Source organism: Plectropomus leopardus, chromosome 16 (genome assembly GCF_008729295.1).
Source record: "Plectropomus leopardus isolate mb chromosome 16, YSFRI_Pleo_2.0, whole genome shotgun sequence".
Lineage (NCBI taxonomy): Eukaryota > Metazoa > Chordata > Actinopteri > Perciformes > Serranidae > Plectropomus > Plectropomus leopardus.
The window spans coordinates 27,169,105-27,186,987 of NC_056478.1; the positions used below are offsets into that span (position 1 = coordinate 27,169,105).

General features: G+C 41.4%; 1 protein-coding gene across 3 annotated transcripts in view; it reads right to left on the bottom strand.

Annotated features, from left to right (window-relative positions):
* fynb (FYN proto-oncogene, Src family tyrosine kinase b) overlaps positions 1–14,621 on the bottom strand; it is a 97,905-nt gene extending 83,284 nt beyond the window's left edge. For all 3 annotated transcript variants that reach the window (XM_042503249.1, XM_042503250.1, XM_042503248.1), the window contains exon 1: positions 14,485–14,621. The gene's annotated coding sequence lies outside the window, so the exon portion shown is untranslated. The remainder of the gene's footprint in view (positions 1–14,484) is intronic.
* Positions 14,622–17,883: the final 3,262 nt, after the last annotated feature.

Sequence of the window (17,883 nt, forward strand, 5' to 3'; positions counted from 1 at the left end):
TTGAATGCCACATCCCTGGAATGTGAAAAAAATATCAAAAAAGGGCAGGGCTTGGAAGCGGCCAAGACATGCCACGTAATGCAATCAGGTCGCCACTTGATCCACAGCACCTCTCTGCCCGCACACACACAAAGTAGTAGGTTGGTGAGAGGGTGGCGAAGTGGCGGTGAGAGGGTGGCGAAGTGGCGGTGACAGGGGGCTCAGCTGCTGATGAAAGCAGGCCCCTGCTACCAGGATCAGCCAATAGCAAAACTCCAGGTTTTAACATTTAAAGGGCCATTACTATGGATATTTATACACAATATGAAGAATTTTAAAACTGCACTCAAATTCCAAGTGTTTCCAAGTCCCATATATATTGCCTTTCAACTGGAAAAAAAAAAGTGGTTTGGGGGTTTAGCTACTCATTGAAAAAGCAGCTAAAAGCAGTCAGCGGCTAACTCAAAGAAGAAGAGCAACAGTTATAAATGTCCACAAATTGGGAAAACAATGAAGTCCAGGAGCTCCTTAGCCATAATGCAGAGGACAGATCAGCCACCATAAAACAGAGATGGTAAATCATTTTTATTGCCATGTTATGACACTATTATTGTTTAAAATAAAGTGCTGCCAATGTATAGGTAATACCAGAGGTTGAACCTGTTGTGTTTAACGTCACAGCTCTTTTGCTTTCGTGATACCGGCATGAGTAGTAATGCAAAGGAGACGTAAAGATGGGACTAGCAGCCCTATAAAACCATATCGGTGTCAAAAGGGCTTGTAATTTACTTCAGCAGGCGAGAAAAGTACCTTTAAAAACAACTGTTACTACAAATGTTCAGCCAAAAACAAAAACAGCTTTTCACTCGCAGGTCTATTTTGGGGCTCTGTGCATAAGAACTGTGAGGATGTCCCAGAATACTCGCGCTGACCTCAGCGTGTGAGTGTAACATGTGATTTAAGTCTTCTTTACCAGCAGAAAATTGCCATTTGGCTGCTCGGCATGTCTGCGTCCGCTCTGTGGCCTCCTTCCTCTCCTCCGCTCTCTCTCCCTGTCGGCGGATGCAGTCATGGCGACGGGCTCCCAGCAGGCTTTGCAGAGAGTCGCTGAGAGCCCACGGGCCCCGGAGGGATAGCTGACTCTCTTTTTCATCCGCAGCCCCCTCCAATAAAACATAATGGCACCGGGGCTGCGGGGGGAAAGTCATTCAGCTATGCAGAGCTGTCACATGACCGGCCGAGGCACAACAGACTCAGTCATTGTGCCGCTGCTGCTCGGCTACTGGGACAGATGAGTGGGCCAGTGAAGTGGCCGGACACACAGCAGGGTCCATGGAGAGGACACCGCTCTCAATGTGTTGAGCTGCCACAGAGGGACAGTGGGCAGGAAGGCAGGCACTGCATGTACTGCACGGTACAGCCAGAGCTCAAGCACAAAAATCCAGCCTTGTGCTGATATTTCATTTTATTTTCTCTAATTTGTCCCCCAGTACAGTCACTGCCAATTTCATACATGTGTCTATTAGGGCTCCTGTCACTGTCAGCTCCCTTCTGATTGGCCTGGAGAAGCTATATCACACTTCTTGCCATCTCTGATACTCGTTCAGTTCTTTCTGTGATCTTCTTCCTGTCCTCCATCCTTCTTTCTTTCCCTGCTCCTCGTTTCTTTCGTGACCCAAATAGCCAGCTGTGGCTTCTATATGTTTTGACCCCATTTTGCCAGGTATCAACATACCACAGGAAGTTCAAAGAATACTTCACTGACTGAGCATTGCACCCCTATGTCATTGTTGGACTCATGACGGACAGTACAAAACTGATGCAGCGAGACCTGAGACATTAGGCCGGTTTTCATTACAGATTTGCAAAATTGTGACATTTTGAGTCACTGTTTAAAAGTTGTTCAGGATGTCCGCTGTCTCAGTAGTGACGATTCTTGCTTGGAAACTTGACTGAGTTGCTACCAAAGAAAACCTACCAGGTTATATCCACCACTTTTTCTAACAGAAAACGAAAAGAGAGCCGTGCCGTACCATGAATGAATGCAGGAATGAATGAATGAATTTAGCTCGTGCTCCAAACTTTTCCACAAATTCACCCCACAGATTGATATGCACATACGTTTCATTGTCGTATAACGCTGAGTTTTTTTTAAAATTATGCTCTCCTCTCAATTTATACATACAAATGGTATACAGTGAAAATAAATCACTAAATATTTGACCTTCAAGGAGTTATGGAGCAACTGAAAATGCTGTGAATCAAGGCTCCAGAAGAGACAACTTTAAAAGCCACCTTTCAAACCTACAGGGTGTAACTGATACTCAAAGTAGATCTGAAATAGTTACTTGATTAATCAATCAACAGAAAATTAATCAATTTTAATTATCAATTCATATTTCAAGTAACTTATGAAGAAATGATGCCAAACATGCTCTAGTTGCAGAGAGTGTAAATGAAAGATATAACACTTTCGGCTATTTCGGCATTTTTCACTATCTTTGGCAAATTCTTGACTTTACGGTTGAGATTCATTTTTAAAAATGTCACAATATTATGTAAAAACAAAAGACATTTTGCTATTTTAGTATAAAGCAATACTCAAAAACAGAGATTTCCGATGGAGTATTCTTATAAAAGATGAATATTCACTCTGACTAATGTCTCGCTGTAAAGTGGAGGGAACTTCACAGATTTTTCCACTTAAGCAAACACACAGTTTTGTACATAAAACAAGGTTACTGGGGCACATATGTCTTGTAGCTTTCTTCACGTCTAGTTAAGGATGGCAGTTTTATGCCCATGCTTCATGGATCTTTCCAGGTACCTTCAAACTTACATATGCAAAAACAAAAAGAGAAAACTTGTGTAAACGTATTAACTCTCAGAATGGCGATTGTTAAAGGGCCACAGGTCTGCAGAAGTCACTTTCTCAGTGGCAGGGACACACTCCCTCACTGGCTTCCCAGTTCTAATCACAGCCACTCATAATGTTTGGGGGCCCGGGCCAAGCCGGAGGTGCCCCTGCTGGGAAATGAACCCAGCTCTCCGCTGGTGGGCGACTGCTTCCCCTGCGCGCCATGCTTTGTACAGTTGCGCATAAAGCTTGCCGTCAGCCACCCACTTCTGGTTCATTTCAGGGCTAGTCTCTTAAGGGTAAGTAGGGCACTTTGCCATTTCAATAATAGCTGCATTTGCAAAGCTTACAGCTGCAGGCTACAGCCTTTACATGGATTTAGAGCAACCTTGCAGACGGAGGGGTAGTCGAGTAGTGATAATATAATCTGCTTCCTGTGGTTTCTCTCAAACATTTTTCGTGGAGTTTGTGGTAAAGATACGACATGCTAGAACACCAGTTATATCCAGTGTGTTTCATGCGTGTTCCCATGAGCCCTGACGGATGTGATGTGATTGACGGGTCAGGACTGCCAGTGTGCTGCGAGCCCTCGCTGAGAGGCTGACTGACAGACACTGCTGAGGGGTGGATTAAAATGGACAATTATCCTCGCTGCACATTAGGCCTCTGTGCTCTATCTGCACCGACGGTCTGCGTCTACGCTGCACGAGAGAGGGATTTGCCAGGTGATTAAAGCATCATGGAGGAGGCAAATATGAGAGTGTTTTTATCAGGTCAAGAGTGAGCACTTCAGCGTGTGTTCATGGGAAGACAGAATTAACAGCCAAGCTCAGCGGCCAAACCCACAACAACACTAGGATAGGGAAACTCTTGAATTGATGGCAGCAGAAGAGAGTGATGCGGATGTCATCTATTACTGTGGATCTAATTTCACATCATCACATAGTACATTTTCTAGGACATCAATTTAGAACTGTTAACAGATAAAATAATCACATATAAATGTCTCTGTTTGGCTATGTGAATTTATGAGTTCTTGACAAACCAAGATATTTCCATGGGCCCCCAGTTTGAAAAATCAGAGTGGTGAAGTCAAGAAAATGAACACTTCATACAAAGCATATTATGTTTTTGGAAGACTCTTTCCTTCTTATTTATGAAATGCTTTTGCTTTCTCAATCAAACAAAACTACAAAGAAATTCTAAGAGCACAGACCACCACCAAGGCCAAATACCTTATCCTGCACTGTTAATGAAAGTGAAAAATAACTTGTGTGTCCGCCCTGTAATTCAGATCAGCTCCAAGGTTCAGGCTTTTCCTTGGCCCATGTTACACCCTTCCACCAAGTAGCCTTTCACTGAAATCACGCCTCCTGCTGACAAAGAAACTGAATTGAAAACATAACCTCCTTGGCGGATACAACAATCTAAGAAGGGAACATCAATTCTTGGTTGAGCTTGCAACTCATACATAAATGCAACTTCTGACCAGGCCGAGGGCTCACATGTAGGCACGGTTTCCATAATAAATGTTATATCTCAATATCATGAACTGGCAGGTTTTAAACAATTCTGTTACTGGACTTTATAACAATAAGAGTTGGACAATCCTCAAGTTCTATCCATTTTCCAACAAAATTAGCACATGTATGCTGTTTTTTATATATATGCAGGAAATTCCCTTTTAAAAAAGGCGATTTCAACCACTACAATGGGAAACGGGCACTTTGCGAAGTCCAACTATTATTTTTTAACAAAAAAACCCTTGAAATTTGCATTCCTATCCAAAGCCTTATTTTCTGCTGTGTGTTTTCCTGAATGGAAACACACAGGATTTTCATTTCAAAAACTTCTATTTGAAGAATTAGTACCTGAGATGGTGATATCTGATTAAAAGATGAGTCTTGTGCAGTTGAAGTGTTTTTAGAGATAGATTCGTTAGATTTAGCTCTAATTAAAAATGATTTGGATCCATTTGTTTCTATCAGATTACATTTCTCAGATGACATCAGATTCTGGATGATTGCATGATATGCACCCTGATATGCAGGAACACCATCTCTGGCTTTGAGGGTTATTTAGCATGTGACAGCGCATCCTGAAGATAAAGCCCTTGTGACGGTGAAGGCCCAGGTCTGGCGTGCCAATGTGACGCCGCTGCCAGAATGAGCCATCATCTCCTTTGTCAGCATCTTGCAGCTGCATCAGCAATGCAGAGAAAATGACGATGCACAGTCAAACGGAGAGCGGAGCGTAACGCAGAGGGCAGACAGGCAGCAGAGTTCAGGAGACACTGCAGTGGAAACAGGCCATAACTGAAGCTCCTGGCGTGGACTCTGACACATAGTAACTATCTGAGAGGAGATGAAAGCTCCAGAGCCTGAGCTCCACACACAAACAGTCACTTTTTCTCAGCGCCCTGACACAGAAACAGCATAAGTCCACATTGAAATTCATAGAAACCATAAAACATAATGGCTGCTTTGCAATGCAGATCTCCTAACAGCATCATCCACGCACACCACAGGGAGGCTTTGTTGGGGCAGAATGTAGCCTTTGTCACTCACACATGACATTAGACACAGCTGGAAAACTCACAGCAAGTTAATTATGTATGAAAACTCCTGCGGCCATTACCATACGTACAGAAAGCACTTTTGTTTCCCCCCTCAAAACACAAACACTTGTCATCAGTCTGTCTGCCACCATGGTAAACATGTCATTAATAAATAATACAGCAAAAACGAGATGCATTGTCCGCCTCGCCCGGCGTTTCAGCACCGAGAACGACACCCACATGATTGCTACTTGTGTCTGGCAGGCGGCCTCAAGATGCTCAAATGTTCAGCGGAGAGGCACCGTGCTTTAAAAAAAAAAAGGCTACACACACATAAACACAGAGGCATTCCTTCACCTCGTCCCAAATATCACAATTTTACTGAGCGTGTAGCCTATCATCAGAGATCAGGAGGCCACTCAAAGATTAAAGGGACAGCTGGCGGCAAACTCAAACAATACATATTTGTCCTCTTACCTGTAGTGCTACGGAAATCATGACATGGTAACTCAAGATAATCCACAGACCTTGATGTGAGCAGTTTCATGTCGGAGCTATTTTCTTTCTACCAAACTACACCAACTAACCAAATAACTGCACAGAGGAAAGTGTGCATCTACTGCCTTATGTCACAGCTCAGCCGAGGAGGATGCCGATAATGTTTACGTCTCGTGCTGTCATTAGGATGAGCCTCTCACTTTTTGCACGGAAGTTATTTTGCAAGGAAACAATAAGATTTATGTATTTGGTACCCACTTTTCATATGTTTGCTTGTAATGAGTTTTACATAACAAGGCTGGGTATCAAAGCTCAATACTTTTTTGGTATTGACAGACATTTGTGCATAGTTTTCTAGAATTGTTTTGGGGTTTTTTTCTTTTCAAAAATCCAATTTTGCCATATTTTTAAACAGCAATTTGATGATGTCTGTTATTTGAGAACTTTGTTCTCTTGTTATTACTGGAAAAAAGCTTTTGTCATTAGATTCATTCCTTACAGCAAAGTATCAAAAAATATACATCATTTTGGTATCAGTGCCAAAACTCAAAACATTTAAAATGATACCCAGCCTTAAAACCTAAACTCTTCATAAACATCAGCCTGGAAAAAGCAGGCATCTCTAGCAGTAGAGCAATAAAGTTTCAGCATATCCGCAACATAGGAAACGTACAAATGTAACATATTTGTGGTTTGCAGGAACGCACAATGACAACATTTATTCTGGCGATTATGTTGCTGGTTTCAGCTTCTCTAAGAATATGCTGCTTGTTTATATAAAGTTTGGATTTTTGTTCAGAAACACAAAGAATGTGACAATGTCATTGTGAGTTGGGCATTTCTTCAAGAATTGCTGGGATTTTAAACGCTCACTCAAGAGACGGGTAAACAGTAGTCTATTTTAAAATCGAAAACACAACAGCATGCTCTGTTTAAGTGCTGGCAGTACATATATGTGATAAACATGAACACACTGCTTGATAAAGGTGCTGTGTGAAATAGAATATGAGGCAAAGTCTGAGACAGCATCATGCATGGAGTCAGAAAGCTCTCTGCGCTGCTCCCAGCTGCCTCTCTGACCACCACATGATGCTCTGGATCTCTGGCTCGCTGCTCACACACTCGCATATGGAGGAAACCTGTTATAGGAACCTACCATTCCCATTCCACTGCTCCAGCAGCAGTATAAACTTTCGGGTTGGGTGGTGGCTGGCAGAATTAAAAAGATTTTTGCTCGATTTATTCAGCAGTTAAGTTTTAAATATAGACCTAGGCGCTCCAGTGCACTATTGAACTCCTGAATAAAGGCTAAATGGACTTGAGAGCTAAATGGAATTGGAGAGATTAAGAAAAAAAAAGGAGAAAGATTAAAAACGGAACATTTTGAGCAGGATATGAGAGAAAGCCATGCTTCCTGGCGCTCTCATGCCTCGCCTGCGCTCCAGATGTAAATGAGCGACTGTGATTCTCCTCAGAGGAAATGAAGCCGCACTTGACGACCAGTCACTGACTTTGCACATTTCCAGCCAACGCACGCATAAGCAAACACAAAGAGGAGCTGTGGCAGGTGGAAGTGGCGCGCTGATAAGGGACTGTGCGTGATGCTATCAGCTTGATAGGATCTGTGTAACTCCTGCTCCTTGAAGCAAGACAAACAACTCCTGCTAATTGAATTCCTTTGAAGTAACACCCCTAAGACGGACATCTCCACGGGCCCCGTTCTGACAAGCTTTCATGCAAGTGTATCGCTTTCACACATCATTTCCTCCCATGATAGCCCTGTAACAATGACCCAGAGGCATATGCCCGGCTCACAAACATTCCTAGTTTTTTTTAATGAAGCTGATGGTTCGTGTAAAAAGCTAAAAGACGCCACAGTGAAACCTTTTTAATTAGCAGCGTGAAAAGAAAACTAGCAGCTGTGATAAGGAGATCCTGGAGGGATTGCACGCATTCAGAGGTGATCATATGATCTGTGGCTCCGCTCTCACATGTCTCTGTCACAGCCTGCATTCATTCGCGGTTCAACATTTACTCATCTGTAACAATAAGTTCGTTTGAGCCCGTAAGTACGTCACAACTCAGCCACGGCGGGGGGAATGGACACGTGGAGTGAGAGGAGAGACACATTTCACCCCTCTCTGCTGAAAGCGTGACACAAAGGACAACACTGTTGTGATGTCTTTCTGACCACTGAGGCTGTGGCGTGACGCTGAGCGCGGAGGAGCAGCTGACTGTACTCCCAGTCCCGAACGAATGAGCCGGGGCCATCTGACCCACCACAAGCCCCGTGTGATGTCATCAACTGCTGGACTAGACTCTGCCGCAGAGGAGAGGGCTTTATTTGAACTTACACTAATGAGACGGGGCGGGAGCGACATTTACTCATTCATGCGAAAACACTTAAAGCTATACTGGGTTTGATTTAACAAGCAGCAGACTTTTTGAATGAAAGTTTGAGTTTTCTTTACAGAGATTAGTAAACCTAAACTCCAACATGTAATTTGTAGAACGTTTGTTTTCCCAGTATTCTGGTGGCAAAGCATATATGCAATATTATATACATATATATCCATTAAAGCTCTATTTACTGAACATATGCATTTTTACTGATCGAAGAAGCAGCAGCTCCCATGTCCAGCGAGGAGTCTGGCTTTGAAGAGAGCACGGGTTCACTTTTAGTTTAGTTTTAAATAATTACGTTTCAGTGAAAATGCAAGCTCCATCAGATGATGAAGACAATGAGATGTGGCTGAAAGCACTGTCCTGAATAGTGGTAAAAGGGTTCATAGATTATAGGGATGCATGCAACAATTATTTTTACTGCAGATTAATCTGCCCATGAGGTTTTTTTTATTTTATTTTCCATTTTCTTGATTAATCTCGTTGCATGAATTCATTATTTGACAAATAAAACTGCTGAGAATATTGAAAAAATGGCTACCATAATTTCCCCGTACCAAAGTGCACATACTTAAATTGCTTTCTTTGTACGACTTACAGCGGAAAAGACTGAGATATGGAAGACAACCAGCTATTATACACATTTTGAGAAGCCAATAAATTTGTAATTTTGGCATAAAAATGACTAGAGTGGTTTATTTTCTCTTTAAAGGCCAACTAATTGTTTCAGTTGTGTTTATTTGTTCAATCAAAAGAAAATTAAATCAGAATTTTACCATTAACTACAGAACATTAACAAAGCATTAACAAAGAAACCTTCAGTTGTGGAATTAGCCATTAATTCAAAAGTGATCCACCTCAACAACCAATCAACGGTAAGATGCTCAAAGAGCGCCTGTTTGTTGTCGGGAGAGTGTGTAACTCTTAGGAAACAGAAATCGGAGGTTACATAAAGTTGCGAAATGATGAGGATTAGGGCTTCACCATGGGTGCTGCCAGATCTCTGCACTGGCTACAAGACAGGGACTAAGTCCAAATCTTCAAATCGGTTCCTGTCACAGAGGCAGTCACCAAGAGGCAGAGTGACAGAAACCAAAGTGACACGAGGGATGATGCAGTCACTGAGAGCACACCTGCTCCTCTCAGTAAATATACGCTCCTTTCTCAGATGGCCACACAGAGCTCAATGGGATCACAATTCAGTGGTACATCACAAGTGTACAGCGCAGCAGACCTCCCCAACATGAATCATAGCTGCACAGAACAGATGAACAGGCATCGCACCGAGTCTGAGCAAACTCCAGAGCAGGTGCTACCGCTTTGGTCAGACCTCGGGGTTAGGCCTCCCTGAAGGGGTTCTGAGATGAGAAAAAATACGAAACCTACAGCTAAAGCTAAATACAGCTCAAGATAAAGTTTTTGCTTTTGAAGTCCAAAGAAATGCTTCAAAATCAAACAATCTGGGGAGAGAAAATCACTCTAATGTCCAAACTGAGGCCATAACTTGTAACGAGTGCTGACACCGTCTCATTATGAAAGTTAACAACAAGCCACAGTAGCTGGGTCTGTATGAACTGAGAAACAAACAGCATGATGCCTCCTTAGCATAATCCAGAGAAAAACAAGCCCCGCAGTTAGGGCCAACGGAGAAACTGGAGACAGTGAATAGTACAGTTTATGCATGTCTTACGGTCCAGAGGGGCTTGGTACTCTGTTCATCAAAATCCAAGATGCAAACCAAAGAAAGTGAAGGGCTGAGGTACATTATATCAGTGCTGGGGAGAAAATCAACAAAATTGGAGCAGATGGAGAAAAATGGATCTATCGCAGCCTGTTTCGCTTTTGCTCTCTTCAGCGGTCTTGCTCGGTAATTTTAAGAGTTCTTCCCGTTAAGTCACTTTGACACAAAATGTGGGAAAACATGGTCCAGGTTGAAAAATACCAAAGTTACTCTTTAATGTGGGCCCTGCTCTGTTTCACGATCCTGACGCCCTGTAATCAGAGTGTCAAAATCTAGTTTCAAGATTATTATTCCAGTTGTGTGCCGACATGTTGTATATTCTTAAATTAGTGTCCAAATGACCACATAGCAAACTTGAGGCCAGGTAGTCTGCACATTGCATAGAATGGGAAGAACAGGTGGCTCATGAGGGGCAGATTATTTTGGCGTATTTAAGTAATCCAGTAATAAAAACCACAACCAAAAGTCCATGGCTTAAAAAAAAAAAAAAAAAAACAAAGACCAAAGTCTCCCGAGTTTACTGCAACATGCTAACACATCTACTGCTGCATGAGGTTTCCTGTGCTCTGCTGTCCTAACTTCCTCACCTCTGTGTGGTAACCTGCCTGATCAGGTCTCTCCTGCCAACGCAGGGCATCAGCGTGCCAGACAGTGACGGGCTGAACTGTGATTAGGAACACAGCACTTTGGCAGCGTTTCACCACACTGTAAGAGCTGTTTAAAGCTGTCAGTCAAGACGGGCCTACACGCCGAACACACGGGGCTTTCATCAGCGATGCCGAGCATGCTTCATCCTATTGTACAGCAACTGAGAATAATAATAACAACTCATAAGTCATACCGACAAGAGCTTTTTTTTTTTCTTCACGAGTCAGACGAGATATTTGCAATACAAAACCTCAAAAGTAGCAGATTTAACACACTCAAGGATGTTAAGATTTCGTATTTGTATCTGTCATTTTCCAATATGGTAGGATTAATGCTGACATCAAACTGACATCACGTGATTAAGATTTCTGAAATCCAGATCTTAAGACCTTGAGAACGTGATGTGCACTCATGCCTCTACAAAAAAATGGTATTTCATAAAGCGGCTGCTTCCTGTGCTCGGTTTCCAAGACTACTACCTCTCGACAGAGATTACCCCGGCAGCCTGGGGACAGATCCATCCTTAAAGCCTTACAACATACTGTGCTTCCATACACCGCACCTGCAGCACCTGAGACCCAGCAGGCCGGAGCATCACGTGGCTGTAAAACAAGCAGCTCTGTCTTTTTTTTGGTGCAGAAATCTTACACTTAGTGAAGGAAGCGAGCCGTCCTCCAGCTGCTGGCTCTGCTTAAAACCTGAGAGAGCCAGCTGTCTGAAAATAAGGGTAATGGTGCTTCTACGGCAAAAGAGCGCAGCGGAAATTAAAACTCCACATTTCATCTTATCACTCTCAGTTTTCCCACCTAAAAAAATGAATTACAAGTCGTGGCATGCCTTTGCATGTGGTAAATAAAAGCTGCTTCATTAAGAAACACTTCTTAAAGGGAGAAATGCTGATGTAAGAGAGAAACCTAATGGCAGCAGCCGACAATATAATCAATTATACTAATCTTGCAGACACAATGCTTGGAACGAATGGCTGCGGTTCAGACTTGGCCAGGTTTTATGGGCGGAAGCAACAGACGGAAGGATGCCCGTCATTGTTTGAAAAGGTGACAGAGGTGAGGAGAGCAATTAACCCCAATTAGTAAAGGCAGGGAGGGAGAAATTTCCATTAAAGGGATAGTTCTGATTTTTTGAAGTGGGGTTATATGGGTAACTTCTTCAGAGATGATATATTACAAAGAGTAGACGGTGGTCGGCAAGCTGCCAGTTTGGAGAAGCAGGCTGGAGTAAGATGTGGAAATATAAGCAATTTACTGCTGTGGATGGGGGCCAGCAACAAAACATGTTTTATTTACCTAAAAAAAAAGACCGAGCTTAAAAAAAAAAAAAGTCAATATCAGCTTCACTGTACACTATATTTGGAATACCTTCTACCTTCTTCACTGTACTGTCAGACAGTGATTTCCAACAGAAAAAGGACGTCGTTTCTTCAAAGCCAGACTGCATTAAGAAAAACAGTGATTTAACATCTCTCATACCGCAGCAGCTGCTGTCCCACTGCTGCCCTGAACAATTATTATGTTTGTGTTATTGCGTGATTCTGGCGACTTAAACGGTTAGTTCGTATTCAACTAGTCACACAATGACACTTACTAATTATAGGATTGAAGCAGCAGTTGAACAGCAGCTTCAGTGTTCAGTGAGCTAAAATTGCTGTTTTTGTCAATGTTGTCTGGTGGCTTTGACGAGAGCACAGATGGAGAACTGAAGCCGGTAACAGCTTTCTTGTTGAAACAGGCTGTCTGATGGAAAGGGAAAGTGGTAAAAATATTCTCTTTAAAGCATACACTTTGACTAATATTGATTTTTTTTCCTATGTGGGGCTCTTTTTTTAAGGTAGCTAAAATAGATTTTGTTGCTGGACCCCATCCACTGTAGCACATTGTTCAGCTTCCATGTCAGACTATAGCCTGCTTCTCAATACTCAAGGGAGTTTTGCGACATCTATCTGTAATATACCATCTATGGTTAAGTACCTCATACAACCCTACATCAAAAAATGTGAAGTATCCCTTTAACATGAGGAGGAAGCGGGCAGTTATCACAGGAAAGCATTCATATCCTCATCTGACTCGTTGAGAAGAATACGAGGTGGGGATACAAGTGTTACATCACATCCAAATATCAGGGAAGGTACAACAGCTTGCGTAGATAATATTAACCCTTTGAAACCTGAGACAATATCAACTTTCCTTGTGCTGCTTTCAGATGCCATGCACAAGTGCGAAGAAAATCGATGCAATTTCTTTGAAAAAACACTGGAAAAAGGCAAAGAGCAGCTTGGTAATAACTTTTTCACAAATTGGAAATTAATAGATTTGGAGAATTATTTTTAAAAAGCTAGGGAAAATTGCTGGGGAAAGAAGAAAACAGCTAGGGAAAAAGTATATTTATATATAATCATAATTACATATTTATTTTAAATTAAGTATTACTTTTTCTTTTGAGCCCTATGTTTTTCAAGCACATCACATTCCAACTGATTCAAACTCTTTTCAAATATTATTTCAACTATCCAGGAATACAGAAAGGGAGAGAAAAACCCAGGAAGACAACTACAAATGTACACAAAGATAAAAAAAAAACCAACAACAACACACATTCACACAATGGCATATACTAGTGCATACTAGCCACAGACAATTATTTTGCTGTTATGTTCCATAACATGGAAGATTACGTTACAATTTCATTATACACAAGAAAATTCCATAACTTTTCCAAAACATTCAATCATTATGACCATATCTGTGACTTTTCCAGGCCTGGAAAATGCCATTCTGAAATTTCCTGACTTTTTCTGTTTTTTTATGACAGTGGGAACCCTGCTTTTAAGCACTTTTCTTCACTTTTCTTTTCTTTTTGTCAATTTCTTCTATTTAATTTTACTTTATATTCTTATTTTGCTAATACTCTGGTATTTACTTGAACTAATATTCGAATATTTTATTTTACTTATATTTATTTTCTTGCACTTAAAAAACCCCAAACTAATTTCTTGACAATTTTGAGGTCAGTTCTTTTTTTTCGCTGCTTACGCCTTCTTCCCACGTCTTTGCAAAAAATCAAGCCAATTTGTTCAGGTTTGACTGAAAGTGATGCCAACACGCTTCACCTGCATACATGTGGAGGAATGCAACATGGTCCTCAAAAGTGAGCTGAGCACTATGATTTCCCAAACGTGTGCACATGAACCTAAATGCATCCCAGGTGAAAGACAGCCACTGTCAATCATGTATGTCCCTCATCTGATTCAGCTATCATTAATAGAAGATGCTAATGATGATGATGATGATGATGATGATGATGATGATGATGATGGGAGAAAGTGGGGGGGGGGGGGGGGGGGGGGGGGGGGGGGGGGGGGAGCATGGTAAACAACCGAGCAGAGGTTGCGTCAAGATGCTTTCAGGGCTACAAGCCTCCAGTGTGATAACAAACAACGTATGTCTTCAGTTTTACCGTTAAACGCGTTTAACCCACTTGTCTAACGTTAATTATCTTCAGGTGCTGTTGTTTCACTGCACTCGCACAGCCTAAATATGAGCTGCTGTGTATATTTCACTGAATACACACCGGGTTTCACGTTAAAAACAACCGTCGCGTCACCCAGACTGCTTTTTTGCCATATAAAAAGCAGAGTAACGTTAGCTAGCTAAGATGCTAAGCACCTTTACGTTCACGAAATGTCAATAATGAGCACAGCACCTGGAAAATCAAAGTAAGTCATTCCGCTGTGGAGACACAGGCGAGCTGGACGATGAGTGAAAATAAAAAAACAGTGTGTCTTACCTGTTTTAAACGCGTCTAATAACCGGCAGCTTTAATATTCCATGGCCGTGATGAAGAAACGGGTTGACAGTGATGAGGACTGCGCTGCTGTGGTGGCCCTGATGTCGCCGTGCTGCTCGTCGTAGCCGCTGCGTGTGATGGCGTTAGCTCTGCAGGGCCACAATGAGACTGCTGCTGCCTTCAGGGGCCGTCGGACATGTCACGGTCACACACGAGGACACAACCTAAGCCAAAGAACAAAAAATATTACAGGTAACATATGAGGTTTACCTGAGCATTTAGGACAAGACAAGTGCGTTGTGTTTTAAATAAAGCCTTAAAATGTTTTTTTTTTTTTAAAGGAAAAATGGACAGAAAATCATGAAAACAATTCTGCGACATGAATTAGTCTTGTCAAATGCTTCCGTTTTATGTGTTGTCAAAAGTCAAACAACTGACGCTATTTCAAATTAACGGTGCCACTTTTGAGTTGTAATGTGCTGTTTTTATTTCACAATTTGATAATGACGACCCTAAGAATCCAGAGCTTTTCGAAGCATTTGAAGTGCACATAACGGGCCCGTCCTTTGACTGGCAGGTCGTCTGTCCAATCAGAGAACAGAAAAAGGTAGCAGTGGGTGGGACATAGATGTAAGTGCTAAGTATGGATGTGTACACAGATTTCTTTAACTGTTATTAAGATGTCTAATAAACCTGTGACAAAGTTCGGAAGGATTTTATACAAATATCAAAACAAAAATAACAATTCCTGCCCTTTTACTAGCTTTCAGAGGCTTAATGACATAGAGGATGAAAACAACAACAAAGTATGCCAAGGTCTCTAAAAAACAAAGCAACTTAAAAACTAGCTGGTGATTTAATGATGTTTTGGTATTTTGATATTTTCTGAAAACTGAAAATGTATATTTTGTTATTTGTGGCGGATGATATCTGTCTGAGTACACGAAGTGATAAACAGCTGTATGGGCTGCAGTCTGTTGTTTTTTACTTATTGTTGGAGCGCCATCTCCTGTTTAAATTTAGAACAGCACATTAATGCAAAGCAGCAGCAAGTCAGAATCAGAAATACAGTGCCTTGCGAAAGTATTCGGCCCCCTTGAACCTTGCAACCTTTCGCCACATTTCAGGCTTCAAACATAAAGATATCAAATTTAAATTTTTTGTCAAGAAACAACAACAAGTGGGACACAATCGTGAAGTGGAATGAAATTTATTGAGTAATTTAAACTTTTTTAACAAATAAAAAACTGAAAAGTGGGGCGTGCAATATTATTTGGCCCCCTTGCGTTAATACTTTGTAGCGCCACCTTTTGCTCCAATTACAGCTGCAAGTCGCTTGGGGTATGTTTCTATCAGTTTTGCACATCGAGAGACTGAAATTCTTGCCCATTCTTCCTTGCAAAACAGCTCGAGCTCAGTGAGGTTGGATGGAGAGCGTTTGTGAACAGCAGTCTTCAGCTCTTTCCACAGATTCTCGATTGGATTCAGGTCTGGACTTTGACTTGGCCATTCTAACACCTGGATACGTTTATTTGTGAACCATTCCATTGTAGATTTGGCTTTATGTTTTGGATCATTGTCCTGTTGGAAGATAAATCTCCGTCCCAGTCTCAGGTCTTGTGCAGACTCCAACAGGTTTTCTTCCAGAATGGTCCTGTATTTGGCTCCATCCATCTTCCCGTCAATTTTAACCATCTTCCCTGTCCCTGCTGAAGAAAAGCAGGCCCAAACCATGATGCTGCCACCACCATGTTTGACAGTGGGGATGGTGTGTTCAGGGTGGTGAGCTGTATTGCTTTTACGCCAAACATATCGTTTTGCATTGTGGCCAAAAAGTTCAATTTTGGTTTCATCTGACCAGAGCACCTTCTTCCACATGTTTGGTGTGTCTCCCAGGTGGCTTGTGGCAAACTTTAAACGAGACTTTTTATGGATATCTTTGAGAAATGGCTTTCTTCTTGCCACTCTTCCATAAAGGCCAGATTTGTGCAGTGTACGACTGATTGTTGTCCTATGGACAGACTCTCCTACCTCAGCTGTAGATCTCTGCAGTTCATCCAGAGTGATCATGGGCCTCTTGGCTGCATCTCTGATCAGTTTTCTCCTTGTTTGAGATGAAAGTTTGGAGGGACGGCCGGGTCTTGGTAGATTTGCAGTGGTCTGATACTCCTTCCATTTCAATATGATTGCTTGCACAGTGCTCCTTGAGATGTTTAAAGCTTGGGAAATCTTTTTGTATCCAAATCCGGCTTTAAACTCCTCCACAACAGTATCTCGGACCTGCCTGGTGTGTTCCTTGGTCTTCATGATGCTCTCTGCGCTTTAAACAGAACCCTGAGACTATCACAGAGCAGGTGCATTTATACGGAGACTTGATTACACACAGGTGGATTCTATTTATCATCATCAGTCATTTAGGACAACATTGGATCATTCAGAGATCCTCACTGAACTTCTGGAGTGAGTTTGCTGCATTGAAAGTAAAGGGGCCGAATAATATTGCACGCCCCACTTTTCAGTTTTTTATTTGTTAAAAAAGTTTAAATTATCCAATAAATTTCGTTCCACTTCACGATTGTGTCCCACTTGTTGTTGATTCTTGACAAAAAATTAAAATTTTATTTCTTTATGTTTGAAGCCTGAAATGTGGTGAAAGGTTGAAAGGTTCAAGGGGGCCGAATACTTTCGCAAGGCACTGTACTTTATTGATCCCCGAGGGGAAACTGCCTTTAGTTACATATGCTCCCATTAAAAAGTCTTAAAATAAGTAGGAAAGTGTAGAATATATCAATAAAATTTAAACACAAGTACTAATATAAAATAAATATATCTAAACACTAAAGTATAAATATAAATGTACATTTTGTTCTTGTTTCTACCATGTGATAAATAAAAAAACAGATTACCAACATTTGAATATAGCATATTACACATGGATGTAGTTATTGCACTGGATTATTGCACATCAAGTGCAATCAAGTCTCCTCAGCACACAGCTGATAACTATTTACATATTTACATATTTATCCGTTTATATATTTACATATTTATCCATTTATATATTTGCATATTTATCCATTTTGCTTCAGTTGTTGTTATTCTTTAGGGGGCATCTACTGTGAAGATGTTCTTCCCTACTCACAGTAACATTATGCATAAATGTTATTTGAGGGGTTTTTTCACATATTTTTTTTGCAAAATATTAAATTGATTTTATACTGCATACTTTAGACTGTTGGCTCCAGAGTTGTGTCACAAAATAAGAATTTGGAAGAAACTCCCCATGCATAAAAACAATAATACAACCAGCAGCCTCATCTCACAAAACAGCTGATCAGCCTGAGCCTTCTATACCACACAAACTGCATATCTCCATTAAGAACAGTGCCATAAATGATG